The sequence below is a fragment of the Patagioenas fasciata genome, chromosome 2 (assembly GCF_037038585.1).
Source record: "Patagioenas fasciata isolate bPatFas1 chromosome 2, bPatFas1.hap1, whole genome shotgun sequence".
NCBI lineage: Eukaryota > Metazoa > Chordata > Aves > Columbiformes > Columbidae > Patagioenas > Patagioenas fasciata.
The window spans coordinates 6,364,554-6,381,893 of NC_092521.1; the positions used below are offsets into that span (position 1 = coordinate 6,364,554).

General features: G+C 42.0%; 1 protein-coding gene across 1 annotated transcript in view; it reads left to right on the forward strand.

Moving 5' to 3' along the window:
* KCNK9 (potassium two pore domain channel subfamily K member 9) overlaps positions 1-17,340 on the forward strand; it is a 97,911-nt gene that overhangs the window by 68,070 nt on the left and 12,501 nt on the right. The window lies entirely within an intron of this gene.

The window sequence follows — 17,340 nt, forward strand, 5'->3', positions numbered from 1 at the left end:
GAGCGATGCCTGGCTGAGGATTCACTGTTCACTCCCTGGGTCAGCATCAGCAGCAAAGTAACAGGGTCAGCCACTGGCAAGATGCTATAGTTAAAAAACAAAACAACAACAAAAAAAATTATATACATAAGAAAGGGAAAATGAAGCAATGATGGGTTGGACAATTAAGCTAAAAGCATTTGAGAGTGTAATCCAGATCTCTCTATCAATAATTCAGGAGTCTAAGATCAGTCTAATTGATTGAACACCTTCCACAGTAGTCAGCCACTAATAAGACAAATGAAATGTCTTTTTTATTGTCAAATCTCCATCTCGCGTTTGCACAGGCAAAATCCTGCAGGGCTTTTCATTTGAGGAGACTGGGTATTTTTTTCTCTTGATGGAGATGAATTGAGGGCCAGCGTCTGTTTTTAAATGGCAGTAAATTAAGCCAGTCTGCTCCTTTGGCTGCGGGTGGGTGGAGAAACAGAGCTGTGCTGAACAGGATTCACATGTAAAACTTGAGTGGGTTGTCAAAAGTTGAACCCAGCTTCCAGAGGACATGTTGTCATTTTGTGATGATTTGATGCCTGGGACACTTGCCCTTGAGAGACTCCAGGGGACCACAGATCTTTTGCCCTAAAGCCAGTGTTTCTTGCTCCCCTTCCTCTAAAGAACCACATTGCGATTCTTGGTTTCCTAATAGTGGTGTTGATGCTTACCTTTTGACATGGCATAGATGTTTAAAGGAGGTTGGGCAAATGTTTATCTTTCCCAGTTTGCATCAGCAAACCATGTCACAGCTTATGAAAAGGATAAAAAAAAGTTGGGTTGAAACTATGCTCTGTTTTATGGCTTTTTCCCAAAATCATGCCAAATTCAAAGTAGGGCATACTCAGCAAATTTCCTTGATTTTGTTTTCTTTGGACCATATCCTTGAGTTGGGGCTGGAGATCGCCCCAGCAGGATGCAGCTTGTGGACACCACCTCCAGAGCATTGTCCATCGCTGATCAAAAGCTGACCTGGAGAAAAGGTGAGGACTGAATTGCTACTGATGTATATACCAGTTCCTCTCTACATGGTGAAAACCTATGTGTCAGCAAGGCTTCTTTAAGCCCAGATACTCAACAGTTATGCTAACACATCCTCTTGTAGGCACAGAGGCTCTGGGGCTGAACTTTTAGCCAACATAAATCAAAGTAGCTCCTCTAGGGCATTCTGCTGACTTAGACGAGCCACAGATCCAGTCCTGGGCTGAAGGAGCAGCTCTGATTATTATGTGTCTTGTGTTTAATTAGAAAAGACCTCAAGCTGTGTGTGTGCTCCAGAGTCCTCACTCAGTTAACCTTTTAACTGTTGTGGTACAAGTTACCTGTTGAGCAAATGCAAATTCTGAAGATCTGGTAGTGACTTTCCTTATTTTTTATTATTTCATGTGCCTTTCTCCACAGCTGGGTTGGAGAAGGATGGAAGCAGGAAAAGTACCTAAGAAGTTTCATTTTGCCTGCATGACCTCTGAAACATTATATAATATGTCCAAATGCTTGATCTAACCAAGGAGTAGTTGTTTTACTTCCTAATCTAATAACTTCATGATGTCTGCCTCCTCTTAGCTTTGCTCTAGCTTGACTGTGCAAATGCCATTTAATTGTGTTCTTGTGAAAACTAAAGGCCAGTAGCTTTGCCAAGGATGGCTGATTTTATAATGTACCATGCCAGAATTAATCTTGACTACAAAGATAAGGCTGATGGTTTATAGTTGGCAATTATGGTCATATAACAACTGTTGTGTAGGGTGGTTATAGGCTATGAAGGTCTTGTAACTATTGTTCATTGCCTAAGGATCCAGGTGTTTGCTGTAGTCAAGACAGAGAAGAGTGAAGAAGGAGCAAATGGGAATGAAAGTGGGCAAGAAAGGGGAGGTAAATAAAAGGGGGATGACAGCAAATGAAAACAAGTAGTGTGAAAGCATGAGAATGTCATGGGAGTGACATATAGCTGGAGCAGGGAAAGAAGAGAAATGGATATGACCAACAAGAAGAGAGAGGCTATAGAGAAGAAATAGAAATAAACTGGTGGGAGAAATAGGCCAGTGAGTACAGAATTCTATCTAAAATTCAGTGTAGTCAAAGAAGATTTTGTTTTCTTTTGACGGATATTTTCATCTCTGTGTTTAGGACATGTACTGCCTATCTGCATAGTAAGAAAAGCAACTTCGCTACCCAGTAGATGTGGTGATGCTTACCCAAGTCTTTTTTCCTTGGGACAGGGTCTTTCAAGCTGAGAGCTGTTTTTCCACAAAGATAAATAAAACATTGCCAGGTTTATAATTCTGCCACTGCCACACAACCAGGAAGTCAGGAGATCTTCAGGACTCAGGCACATCTTCAGCCTCAACGTGAGCACTTGAAACTGGTGACAACAGCTCCATTGAACTTCTTGTAGTTTTACAAAGCAAGTGAGAGCCAACAGCAAATGAGGTGGCAAGTCTGGAAGTGGAATGGTTACTTACAAGACATGCAAACAAATAACAAACAGCTATTAATCTGTATTGGGTTTATGTGGTTTTAGCTGGCAGTGGCTGCAGGGGTGCCCTCTGTGACATCAGGAGCTGCCCCTTGTTGGACAGAATCAGCTGCCCCTTGTTGGACAGAAACATAGTTAAGAAACAACAGGTGGGGAGACAAGCAGTCTATTCTTGAAGGACTGCACCTCGTAGAAGGGACCCATGCTGGAGCAGTTCTTGAAGAACTGCAACTCATGGGAAGGACCCCTGTTAGAGCAGTTCAATGAAAGACGATATCCTGTGGGAGGGACTCCATGCTGAAGCAGAAGAAGAGCATGAGGAGGAAGGAGCAACAGACATGATGTGTTAATGTTTACAAATATATAAAGGGTGAGTGTCACAAGGATGGAGCCAGGCTCTTCTCGATCACGATCAATGATAGGACAAGGGGCAATGGGTACAAACTGGAACACAGGAGGCTTCCACTTATATATGAGAAGAAACTGTTTCCCAGTGAGGGTAACAGAACCTGGCCCAGGCTGCCCACGAGGGTTGTGGAGTCTCCTCCTCTGGAGACATTCAAAAACCACCTGGACACCTTCCTGTGTAACCTCATCTGGGTGTTCCTGCTCTGGCAGGGGGATTGGACTGGATGAGCTTTCAAGGTCCCTTCCAATCCCTGACATTCTGGGATTCTGTTATGGACTGACCACAAACCCCATTCCCCATCCCCCTGCACTGGATGAGGAGGAGGATGATAGAAGACTTGGGAATGAAGGAGTGAAGTTTAGCCTGGAAAGAAGGGAGGAGTTTAGGGGAAAGGGTTTTTATTTTTACCTTTGTTAGTCATTATCTTACTCTGTTATTGATTGACAATAAATTAAATTAATCTTCCACAAGCTGGGTCTGTTTTGCCCATGGTGGTAACTGTTGAACAGTCTCCCTGTCTTTATCTCAAGCCACAAGTTTTTCCATCCTGCTTTTTCCCCCAGTCCTGTTGATAGAAAGTGTGAGAGCAACTTCATGGCCCACTGAGGTCAGCCCACCACGTGATTATACATATCGATTTCCAGAAATGCACAGCTGAGAAAATTTGACTTCCACAAAACCATGCTAAGATTCTTATTGAGAGTCCAAACTTGAGCATATGTCTGGAATATGGCAGCACAATTGAAGGTCATTATGTCTTATGGACAGGAACTCCACTGGTCCCTCAGCAGTGCTGCTCCTTAAATAAACTTCAAAGCTTGTGAGTGAAGCTGAAACTGAAACTTAAATCCCTATGGGACTGGTTCTGGAGGATCTTATCCAGTGTTTTGTGAAAAATGGTTCTAAATAATCCTTCTACTGGGTTTTCTCCCTTGTTGAACAGATTAATAATTTTCCAGATAACATGGCCTTTTCTGGGGGGCTTTAGTCTGATCTGTATTCTTCATGACTAGGCCCTCTCCCTCTCTATGATCCATGTCTGGAAGGTGCGGGTGGTAGTTCATGTCAGAGGAGAATTGTGAATAGCCATGGATCATCTCATGATATTCTGTGTCATTTATATAGCTCCTGCCACTGTGGGGTATTGGATCACAGTGGAGGTTCTCAGGTATAAAAACTGTGCAAATGATGATTAGGACTGCTCAGAAATGTCATATGAAGTATTTTGTCAGTTTGATTTCTTGAGCTACTTTGTATGGAGGAGTTCAGGGATGAAATAAAATTAAAAACACCTGGTTATGATATTAATATAATATAGTCAACACTTTTCCACCCAGGAAAAGAAAAATGGTGAGGTTTGAAGAAGTTCTGGTAAGTGGTTTCCCATTTCTTTCTACTCAGTTTGACTGTTCCTGCTGTCTGGGAATAAAAACCTGAAGTGATGGATTGTTCTGATTATGCCTAGTCAGGTACATTAAATGGTGTCTCACTCTACTGCCTCCTGCAATCTTGCTGCTTGCTGTGCTTATCAGGGCTGACGTGGAAAAGGTAGATGTCTGTAAACAATAAAGAAATAAAAGGGGAGGTGAAAGATCTGAGAGTGGTCTCAGAAAAAAAGGATTTGTTGGGAACTGGAAAGGTGTTGAGATTAAACCGAGCCGCTTTTAGAATAATTAATTGGGATCTGCCTGTCAGCTTCAAGACTCAGTAGCAGACATGAACCCCATCCGGCTTTTCATGGGTCATTTGTTGGAGAGATGCTTGCAGTATACGTAAAGTTTCTTTTTAACATCCCTCTGTTTAATGCTAACATGGAGCCGAGCTCAAACGCTTGTCTCGAGTAAGACCATGAACTCGTGTATACTTGAGTTATAGTGCTGTGACTTCATAGTCACCAAGAAAGATTACTCTGTTTTCATCAGTATGAGACAAAACAAGATCCCATGGATTTTTAGCACTGTGAACAAAAGACAAGTAGGTTAGTGATGCAGTACTTTATTTCAAGTTTTGTGTCAGTGCTGTCCACAATATCCATCTAAAATTGTATGAAATACTATTCAAAGTCTGTACAAATGGAGCATTGAATTTCTGTGTTTCTGTATCTAAATTTGGGTTGTTGATGTACAAGAAAATTGAATTCAAGCTGGAAAGGTGCAAAATGCTATGAAAGTGAAACTGCCTACTGCAACAGACTGGCAGTGGCTGATTTATTCATCCTAGGGAAAAAAATACAGGCTGGTGAGATATGGCTGATCTTTATTAATCTATGGGAGCAAGGAAGACAAACTGGGAGGATTGCTGTTTGAGCCAAGGACTTTACTTTTATGAGAACAAACAGACCTTCAATGAATTTTGATTGAAAATAGGAAGAGTTTTAGCTGTCAGAGCAGTGAGTTTAGGAACAGCCTTACAGCTTGATTAGTGGAGACAGATGTCCCAACTGAAGTGGACCTCTGTCTTTTTAAGAAGGAGAGTTTCACTGCTTATGAACTGAAGTTCTGGGTTTAACTTCTCTTAGGTGCAAGTTCCTAAAACACCTGACTCACCTGGGACATTTTCTGCTGGCTGGAACAGCAACCATGAGAAACATCTCTGGTTTTGTCTTGGTGGGGAAAGGTTCTGACAGTCTCTATGCTCCTGGTATGTGTTTGCTTCTTTCAGATAAAAGCCACTATCAGAAAAAAAAAGGATGAGGTGGCTTCATCTTCAAGTGCCAACCCAGTGAGTTAGACTGGTCTAACTTCAGCGATGCAATTACCCTGATACTGCAATTCCAGCAAATCTTCCCACAGACAACCCTGAACAAGGTTGCAAAACTTTGACCTTCATATTTTAGCTCAGCTCTTCTGTCTTCAAAGTGCAAGGATAAATGTACCTCAAAGTTAGTACAGGCTCAATGGAAAATTGAACAGGACAGTAGAGTTGGGCAATATATTTCCATTAACTTTCTTTGTTTCAACTTCCAAAAATGCTTTCTCAGTCAGAACTGAACTTCTTACTTCACAGTAGTTTTGGATGAATTATTTCAGTTTTTCAAAGGCAATTGACAAAACACACTTAAAATTTGTAAAGGGGAATTGGGAATTCTCTTTATGCTTGTATTTTCAGGCATAAGCCTATTTTGAGAATAAGAGTAACACAAATAAAAAATTGTGCATTGGTAAAATAAGCTCAGTCCAAAGCCTTTGAACAAAATGCTTTTCTTGGTTGTTGGGTTTTTTTGTTTGTTTGTTTGTTTGTTTTTAATGAAACACATGTACTGCTTTGATGAAATCTGTCTATAAATCCAACTGAATCACTGCTTGGTCTGTATGTGATGTAATGGGAGAAATCGTGATGGACTACACTTGCTTTGGCTGTTAGATCACTGAAGCCAGTTTTCAGCTAATAAAGCTGTTGGAAAATTAGAGTGTCTGCAGGGAAAATAGCCTTGGCCAAAACTACAGCCAGCCAGAGTCAAAAGATGTGTTCGGGAGTGTTTTTTATCAGAGAAGTATATGATAAATGCTGTAACTGATGTAAAGGAGTCTATGATTGCAAAGATCTAGAAGCAGGAAAACTTTTGTCCGTCTGGCTAATTCCTTATCATGATCATGAAGGGACAGAGAGTGAGAAGCAAAGGAGAGGGAAGAGGAATTGGTGGTTCCTCCACACTTCACTGTTCACCTGCCAAGACAGAAACTACCCTTGAATTAGGTGCTTTTGTATCTGTGCAACTTCGTCTAAATCAGAGCTTGTACCACTTTATCTGTATTAGTAAAGGTCTCCTAATGGATTTGCTGGCATGTTTTTCTAGCAGGGACCGAAGCTGAGCACAGTTGGATTTGTTGACCCTTCTTTTATCTGCCCTTTTGGATGGGGGAACACCTGGTTTCTCAAACAGCATAAAGGACAATCTGCTTAAAACACCATGAGCCTTTTAGTGTTTTCTAAAAGTTTTTTATATATATATATATATATACATATATAAAAATATATAATTATTTTTCTTCTGCATGGAAGCAATCTGCAGTAGATATGGCATGAAATAAAAACAGATAGGTGACCAAACTCATGGCAAGCTGTCTGTGCACTTCTAAGTCTCTTAGTTGCATAGAGAGGAGAATCATTGAGTCAAAATGCAATTGCTTCAGTGAAAACACAGTTGAGCCGCTTCCCTCCATGTTGCCCCACGTTTCTTGCTGGATGTGCTGCATTTTACCATTTGAAGTCACGCTGATCTGCAAACAGAGCTCTGTGGACTGCAATGGACAATGACACCACAGGTTTGGGGGATGCCGTTACTATGTCAGGAGTGATTTGTACCTATGTTTTGAGCCACTTTGCTGCTTTCCAGCCTTCGCTGATGCTTGTTGAGCAGAGTTTTGTTCAGATCGAGCTTCTCAAGCCCTGGCAATGTTGGACTTAGAGCGGTCTTAGGCATTCATCAGGTCTGAGAGCAGAATCCTGTTAACCCTGCGAAGGCTCAGACTCGATACGATTTTAGTTTGAAAAGAACTAACACCTTGAACAATGAGAAATCAGAAACTTCTCATAGTGCTTTTCTGTCATCAGAGCATAGTGAAGGAAGAAGAAACCCGTTCATTTTTGGTCTCTTGTTCAGATATGAGCTACTACGCTTCTTCCTGATGTATTTTCCCCCTGATCCCTCAGAGTGCTGTTTGGATAATCCTGCCAACTCTGCAGGTGGTGAGTCCTTCATCTTCCTCCCTCATGGAGAGAGATCATTGCCAACAAACCGGGAGCAACCAAAATCAGCTACAGAAAACTGTTAAAATTGCCCAAGTAGACCATTAATAGGAGGCATTGAAGAAAAATAAAGCTTATTGCAGTTGCATATGTGCAAAGGAGGCTTTGAAATGTAAAGAAGTGACAGCATCAGGAGTAGTTTGCTATACAATGAAGACAATGTTATAGTGATGGCCACATCACTATACCCAGCATACCCAGAGGATATTTTACATTCTAGGGAACTGATAACCCTGTTGCCATGGTCCTGTATCTATAAGGAGTGAGCACAACTCTAGCAAAGTTCCTGAAAGTTTCTGAAGAGCAAGAGGGATCTCAAAGAAGTGCAATAAAAGTGATCACATAAGGAGCTGCTTCTGAGAAGACATTTAAAATCTCAGTCCAGTTATATGTTTTAAAATACTCATTGTCTTCCTTGCAGCAGGACTGCCTCAAAGAGCTCGGTTTATAGCTAATGCTAAGGGATGAAGCTGTGACTATCTCCAAGAAGTGTAAAGGAGCAAGTAATGATGGAGAGAAATGGGGTGTGTTGGATTAAGGGCTATAAAAGAACACTGTGATAAAAGACAGCATAGAAAAATACAGGCTGTGTATCAAAAAAAGCTTCCTAATAGCTGGATCTGCTAGACAGGGGAATAATTTCCTAAGGGAGAGAGCAGAAACCCTGTTATTTCAATCATTTAAACAAAACTGGACAAAGCCCCGCAGAATATATTGTAGGGAACAATCACATGCTGGCCCCCAGGAATGGTAACATGACTTGATAAGTCTTTTCCTAGTGGTTGCTACGATTCTCTACATATTGAGAACTTCTTCAGGGCGTGATTTGTCTTGGGACTAGATGTGATGTGGGCCTCAGGTCAATCCTCTGTTTCAGAGAACAAAATGGAGAGGAGAAAGTGGACAAAATGTGTCCAGGGGCAGTCAGAAATAGAGAGCACGGGAAAATGTTGACTCAGAAGTGCTACAGGGCTTTGTGCAGTCACGTATCTCAGTGCCAAAGAGATATAAAACACACTCTGGTCCAAATGCAAGGGTTTTATTCTTAGTTGGTGGTGTGCAGGCTCCAGAAAACCTGATCATTTGAGCTTGCTCCGAAGCTCCAAAGATGTATGAACCCGAAGAGTCACAGTCATCCTGCTTCTCCTTGGACTTTGGAGATTTGTTTTTCTTGCTGTTACAAGAATCCAGCTTGTTGACTGATCTGTCTTGCTGCGTCCCTGTGATGCACACATGCTCTCCTGGTGGTGTGCCTGGCTGACGATTTGTACCGCTGTTGATTTCTTCAGAAAGGTGGCCAGGCTCAGCTGCAGTCCAGGGAACTGTCAACTACTGCCCAGCTGGAAATCCAGAGAAGAGCCGCTGTTGGTTTCGGGAAGAGTTGAGTAATGTTATGCCACAAACATGGCCCAAATCACTGCTCTTTTCAGTGCCAGTCTCCTCACAGAGCTGGAGAGGAACCCTGTCCCTCTTCCCAGACTCTTTTCTGAAACGGAGGAAGTCACAGAGATCGGTAGAGGTAGTTTTGTCTGGACACAATTAAGTGGCAAGTGTTGACATCCTTGATGCCCTGGGGAATAGTGCACCAGGTGTACCTTGGATGCTCTGTCATCTTATTCAAAAGTATTACCAGTAATGTGGGGGACTACAGTGGGTCCATGGATTCCATGACAGAGGGCATGGGAACAGAAATTAGCCTTGAGGATATTAATGCCTATCCATGAGAAAGATGGGAGTAAAGGAGTATCTGGAGATATTAAAGTGTACCCGTGAGAAAAAAGGGAGTAAAAGAGTAACATTGACGTTAGCAAAATTAGCCAATGATATTTTACTATTGCAGCCTATATCCAATAGCAAAAAGACACATGAACTGGTAAAGACTATATAAAAAGGCATTTGTAGCAATAAAAGGAGACTGCTGTTTGTACTTAGGAACTTTGTCTATGTTTTTGTCCGTCTCAACTGCGACACAATAATCACAGACATCTGTTACCTAAGCAGTAAGAGGCTGTCAAAGTTGAACAAGAGGAGGTTTGAGATGATCAGGTTTTCCGTGTCATACAGATGGGCAGGAAGCTTGTCAGTGTTTTCACGTGGCTATTTGGAAATTTCCACTTTCCTTCATTTACTGACATTTTTTAGTGACAATGGAGAAGGTTCATGTAAAAAGAAAAAAAGAGAACAATGAACTCGAACAAATGTAGAACTGTCAGATCTTTAAGTTTTTTTTAAAGCAATTTTTTAAAAGTTTTGTCACTTGCTAGAAACAAGAGCAGCAGCAGCAGTAGTCAAACCTGGTTTCCTGTCAGCTCCAAAATACCCTCCAGTTCTCTTGAACCCTGATCTGCATCCTCATCTTTGCAGGCTGTCTTAAAAGATGATGGACACATCCTATTCCTTCCATTATCTCCAATGCCCCTGTGTCTCATTGCACCTTGCAGGACCCCCAACTCCTGTTTCTTTCCTGTAACTGGTCAGAGAAAGAGTTGTTCACATTGCAACTGAGTGTGCGCTATGTGTGTGTTGATTTTTTGGCCCTTTTTTTGTGTATACACAAATTAGGCAGATGACAGGTCATGCAGAACAGATAACTATCAAGTTCACATTACAGCTTCTTCTAAGTGATGGAAATTGGTGGGCAGCTTCAAGGATTTTGGGTAGGAAAGACAGATGGGCAGAGATACAGATATAGGTGGCTCATCCTTATAAAGAAATGAAAATAAAAGCAGAACTATTCAGAAAAATATGAGTTTCTTACAGCTCAGTTTAAACTTGTAAATCTATTCCTTCATGCACTAATCCAGTGGGTATCTGAAAGGGCCAAATGTTGTGACCAAATCTGTGCTTCCTCATTAGGCAGAAGCATCATCTCTTAAAAAGAGGGAGTTGTGTCCTGTCACTATAGAAGTTCAAGAGGAACACACGATCTTTTCCAGGGGAAGCAGAGAAGCCCCCAGGTCTTTCCAGCTGTAGGGAGGGTGGAAACTGCCTGGGCTCACACCTGTGACCGGCACACGACCGAAGGAGGAGCACTTCCAGCTTCTCTGCTTCAATGAACTGAATAATTTGTCCCCCCACTATCACAGGTAGGCATTCAACAGGGCAGATGAGAACCTGTGCCATGTTCATGCTGGTGGTGAAGTCCAGGCAGGGAAGGGGGAAGAAAGCCCAATCTAAGCAGTCTGAAAACCTCTGAAACACTTCTCCCGTGTGTCCCATAGAAGTGACCTTCTGTCTCCTTTTCTGGAGACATTCAAGACCTGCCTGGACACAGTCCTGTGCAACCTGCTCTGGGTGAACCTGCTTTAGCAGGTGGGTTGGACTAGAAAACTTCCAGAGGTCCATTTGAACCCCAACCATTCTGTGATTCTGTGATTCCCCTACAGCCAGGACATGGAAGTGATCATAACAAACCAGGGGTGAGCTGGGCTGACAGGCTGTGCTGACCTTGTCGAGGGATTTCACATGTAAGGTTGAACCAGTGGGTTGGCACATCCTTCCTTCTCTCACACAATGTCCATGTCTTCACAACGTGGGATGATGTCGGCCCATATTGCTTTGTGTTCCTGCAGGGAGCTGTGTGCCGCGCTTTGACCTGACATTAGAGACTGTCTTCTGAGCATGGAAGGGGAGGATGTCTTTGAGGGTAGACGGGGAAGCTGTGCAAAGAAAAAGGGGTTATTCAGTTGATGTGCTGCAGTGAGATCGACTAACGAGAGAATGAAAGAAAAAGGGAGTCCTGGAGATGTTTGAGGAGAAAGGCAGCAGGATTCAGGGAGAGACAAGGCATCTGGGAGAGAGAAGGAGCAATCAACCGTGCTCATATGCCACGAGGCTGTTGTAGTTACATGGCACCTTTCATCCAGGTACAGTAGCATCCATGATGTGCTCTTGATTTCCTCACATGAGAATACATTTGTCCTGGTAAATGAGTTACTACCAATGAGATTAAATACCTCCCTGATCCCAACTGAAACCTCTTTCATCTGCACCACGAAGACCGTGTTGTTTTTTCTCCCTGCTGAAAGCACAAGCTGCAAATCCAGGGGAGAGCCAGCCTGTTCTTGTGTCAGTTTCTCTGATGTAGGTGAACCTCCGAAGTGAAGTGTGTGACATCAGGAAGATGTTTTAATCTGACTTATGTTTGCTCATCTGAGCAACAGGTGCCGTTATCCCCTTTTCATTATCTCATGGCCGGGGCTGCTGCCAGCATGAGTAATAAAGGTTTGAGTCATGGGGATGGAGGCTGTTGTCAGAGACAACCAGGCCCAAATGTCCATCATGGGGATGAATGATATGTAGATGAATGGGGGGAGAAACCTACTCCTGAGAGAAATAAAGTGACCCTCATGAATAACACAGTGTTGTTTCAAGATCCAAGACATCTAAAAACTGTTGTGCATTGAATGTGAATGTGAATAAGGCTCAACCTCTCTGCAGCTACACACTGGCCTGAACACCATCTATAAATAACTTACCAGTCCCATATTTCATTTTTATCTTTTAACACTTATTATGTATTTGACCTGGTAACGATGCACATCTAGAGGTAAACCTCTCCCAATATGACACAACTTGGTGTAGAAAAACACCCTTTGCTTTGCACTACACAAGCTCCATCTGTGCTATTAAGTACAGCAGGACCTGTGTTTTGTAGGACATGGAGGCCAGCAGAGATGTCATGGAGAGTGCCAGTAACAGCTAAACACAAGCAACTGCCCCAAAGTGGTGCTTAGCTGCAGTGGTCTCTGGACAGTGTCAACCTCCATGGGTTGACCAGGCATGGAGTTTGGGTCAGTTCTGGTTGGTCCAAAGTAAAGCCATGATGGGAACTGTGCTAATGATTAAAGAGCGTGGACAATCATGCGTTGGTGGTAGAATCCATCACTTGTCCCAGTTTAGTTTGCTGGAGTAAGTATTGCTTTGCAGTATTGGAGGTGGTTCTTATGTAGATGGAACACACTGAAAGTATTAAGGATTTTTTTCCCATAATGTTTTATTTTTCTTATGGATTTACTTATTCTGGGCAGTCTGCATCATTGCAATAGCATGAAATGATTTACTGAGACCTTTTTTGTCCCAGAAGCAATGTGTCGTTCAAGAGTGTTTGTGTTGGAGGACAAGACAGACGTTATGGGCCTGTCTATACCCTGCAGCTGACCGTGGTGCAAAGATCACTGATGTAGATCTAAGCAAGCTGGTCTGTCCACATGAGGCTCTAAAGTGCCAGAGATACTTGCCTAGGGCACGCATGCAGGCATTTTTGGTGATAAAATGTCTATAAAATCATGAGTGACACAAAGAAAGGGAATAGGGAATGGTTGCTCCTGCTTTCTTCTATAGAGGAGGCAGGGACATCAGATGATAGTAACGGGAGAGAATTAAAGAAGCAATGATGATTCTTTTTAAACAGCACACAGATCTATGGACCTTCTTGCCACAGGATGTTGCCGATGCTAAAAGTTTATACACATTCAATGCACAATGCCCAATATCATGGAAGAGAACTCCATTGTGTTACTAGAACAAGTGAAGCCATATCTGATTCCCTGAGCTCCAAATGATGAGGCTGGGTACATGAATACTTGGGGGAAGTGTCACATGTAATTATACCATTCCTGTGCTCTTCCCCAACCATCTGCTTGAGGGTCACTGCTGGATTCAGGGTAGCTTTGTGCTGTGTTCCACTGCATGCAGTGGTTGTGGTACCTTGGCACAAAATCCATTTAGAAGTGAGATAAAGCTCTTTGGCTTGTCGTCCCAAATGGGCCTCACGTAGATTGCAATGAGAAGTTTCTATCTGTGTCTCATCTGAAAGACACTATGGAAAAATAAACTTTGAAGGACGCTGATTGGGTTTTCCCCAGACTTTCATAGCTACATTCTGGCAGATAAGAAAGCAGTACACTCTTCTTTTTTCCTAGAATCACATAAAGATGCACATGGCCTTTAAGAGTTTTCCAAGGACAAGGCATGGAAAAATCAAAGGCAGGGAAGACCTCAACAGAATACGCATTTGGTGTAAGCCGTCCTGGTCTGACCCTTTGTCTCCCTTGTTTACAACTTCTTGCAACCCTGCTTGATGTCTGTAGCCCAGCCCTTCTGTAACTGGGGAGAGATGACTTTTGCAGTGCATTGGTGCTCTGCAGTCCAGAATTGGAGTAATACTCTGAGATATCACGTTTATTCATGCCAAACTATTCTTCTTGGTGCCAACCCAGATGAGTTTCATCATGAAAGCCTAAGCAGCTAGGAGGTATTACAAAAGAGAGAGTATTAATGGTATCACTTCCAATCTAGGTGGAAGTAATTTAGACTGTCCATCATTCAGGTTATATCTCATTAGATATTAGATAAACCTGCCTACTGTGGTCATGTCGCAGTATTGTGTGACCTCCTCAAACTGGTTAGTAGGCTAGAGTAGTATAGGTAGTATTACCTAATATTATTCAACCAGGTGTGGTACAATGTAAAACTCCATCTATACCTTTCTCACTGTTATCTCAGCCCCAAGGGTTATTGGGGGATGCATTTGCTATACCTGATTTTAAGGTCTTCTCTTTGATCTTTCTTCTTCACTCCAGAACAGAGAAATACTAATGTCATGTTTAACCTTTCTCTTTAAGCCTTGTTTTTCTTATGGTTCATGTGGATTAATCTCTTTATACTCCCTTAAAAGGAAGTGGCATTCGTGCAGCTGAATTTGGGCTGGATTTTGGTAGTTGAAATCTGCTACCAAGGCAGTTGCTTCTGCCTTTACTTGACACAAGTAAAACCCAGGTACCTGGAGACTGACCCTGTGTACTTTCTAGCATTAATGATTCTCTCTGCCCCCCTTCCTCTGGCAATTACTGACCTTCTCATTCCTCCCATAGGCAGCCTCTGATGTTAAGATGGCAGTGGTTCGTTATAAATTTGAGATTTGCTGAATTTCTGAGAACTTGCACTGCTGGAGTTTACTTTCATGTATTGCTCTCTGTATGGCTGGAAAGATTCTGTAATGCTCAAGTAATGGAGAGTTAAGTCTTTCTTTGGTGTATTTTGAAACCCCCCACTTCAGAGTGCTGAACACAATGACTAAGGTACCTATTCCTCAAAGCCATGTTGCACTTGAGAAATATATGACTCTGATCCCTTATACATGAATCTATTTGTAAAGTCTTATTCCAGCTTTATGAATAACGTCTTTTTTTTTTTTTTTTTTTTTTTTCACCACAGTTTTATGGTGAAAATACAGTAAAAGACATTTCTCTGATATTGTGGAAAATGTGTGTGACATTGAGCAGAATAGAAACCAGAATTTCTGGATATTCTGTCTACCTATAGAGAAAATATAACCTATTGGCGCCTGTACATTCCTGTCTGTAAAACAGGGATATAGATATACTCCTATTTTATGGAAGAGCTGTGAGTCCCGAGTTGATTACAAACTCTGTGACAAATCTTAGAAATTCAATTGTAAAATAGTGTGTAGGCACATAATGTTCATATTTTACAATCTCCCTAAACTGTCTCTGTGAATATCTTTAGTGGGAAGGACATAGTCATATCAAAAGAAATCTTTCTTCGCCCCAACCATTTTCTTTAGAACCCAAAGTGAAACGTGTTTCCACCAACTGCCATCTCTGCAACCATCTGGAAAATCACATTTTCTGAAGCTTTCCTTCTTTTTATCAGTTGTAACTAAAGCTATAAAATGGGAAGATGTCCCTGGTTTAATTAACACCCCTGTAGTTCAAAAGCTGATCTTAGTAATGAGAGGCAATTATAGCCTTTATTGAGGGACAGTCAGGTGGAACTAACCCAGCATCAATCTATTGAAGACACTTCCCGTTCCAGGTAATTTGGAAACTGCTTTTTATGATGAACAGGCTACCTGGTGCAATGCAACAGGTGAATCTCTTTGTTTTGTAACCTGAAAAGAACTTCCTATTTTGATTTATGTACCTCTTTTCTAAAGAGATTTTTGCACCCCATCCATCTGCCAACAACCCGCAACCGAGCTAAGGCAGTACCTGTTGCTTTTTGAAGGGCATTCTGGCTGGTTTCCTTGTTTTATTTTTCTTGTCCACCGTTGCTTTCGATTTTGAAGGCTGTCTGGTGTTCATATTTTTGTTCTAGTAAAACTGCAGACTCTGTGGTGTGCCCACATCCCGAGGGTTATGCAGCGTTCTAGTCTCTGCACCTCAAAAATTTTGTGATAGAGCTAGAGAAGGCTGAGAGACAGATGTTGAAATGATCAAGGGAATGTGATTTCTGTTATAGGAGCTGAAAAGGCTGTGGCTCCAGTTGAGGCAGGAGAAAACCAAAGGCAGAGATAAAGCTGAGTTTAGCTGAAGTCGTGAAAGTGGTAGGAAAGGTAGATGTAGAACTTTAATATTGGAGTTAAGGGGCACTAGCTGAAACGAGATCTGCTTGAAATTATGAAGTACTTTTTTACACGGCAGATAACGAACTTCTGGAATATGCTGCCACAGGAGATTGAGGAGGTGGGCAGTGTCAACAGTTTTGAAGGAAGGACTGGACAAATTCAGAGCAGCAGGTCCACGACCTGAGTCTAAAGGTGATGGGCAGGGTTGAGACAGTGCAAAGAGAATGGTCCTGCCCCGTTATTATCTCATGTGCTGTCTGACCTCCAGCTTCTGATCTGTAAGAGTGTGGGTCTGCTGTACGCCCTGTGCTTCATCTGCCATCCCTCTATGCATATCCTGATATCTCAGGGGCCTCAAATGATGCTAGATGCTTCTTTCTGGAAAGCTGATTTAAACTCCCAGTGTCTACAATGCAGGCAACAATATTGAAGCTAGTCACTGAGCATGGAGCTCTACTCATAATTGAGATGCCCACAATTGGCTGTTTGCATGCAGTTGTCTACCTGTGCAGAAGATGTTTAAATTCTGCAGTGAAGAGATGTCTAGTCAGTACAACAGGGACCTAATGAATATGGTCAACGGAGCAGTCAGTACTGTCATTTCATCTTGCCACAAGGTAGACAAGTGTTGGGATGGTCAGTTAAATAACTCACTACTGGCTGTTTTCATTAAGTCTTTGTTGACTATAGTGGGAGCTTGGGCATCTAGGACACATACAGATACCAAAATTTAGGTATATTAATCTTGAACTGAGTTCTGTCCCAAGTTTTCTATTATAAGGATCATAGAGAAATAGGTGTCTCCTCAGAATAACTCATTGACCTGTTTTAGACAGCTAGGCATAGATGAGAGAAGCTGCACTTGTGCATATTTCTATTCATTGACTCTGAGGGAAGTCTGGAAAGTGCTATCCACACCATGGGCTGGTGGTCCCAGCCATCCCATTTTGGAGACTTTGGTACTGTCACTTAGAATCTTAACTGTAAGAAATGTAGATTTTCAAAGCTGTGTGATGTGAAAAAGTGAAATTATAATTTCAAAACAGACTTCCCCATACTTACAGTTCGATCCAGAATAAAGGTTTAGCCACGATTTTACTGTTTGTAAACTATGCTTTGAAATTTGCTACATCTGTCCTGGATTAGTTTAACATCCTGACACAAATGCCTTTGACAGACTAGCTGTAAAAGTTGTAAAAATATAAAACAAGATACTAAGTTGTTTATTCTTCAATAATTAAAGATATAGCAGGCATTAAACCCCTGAAGTCCTGTGGTGTTTGAGCAGCAAGTAGATTTCATAGA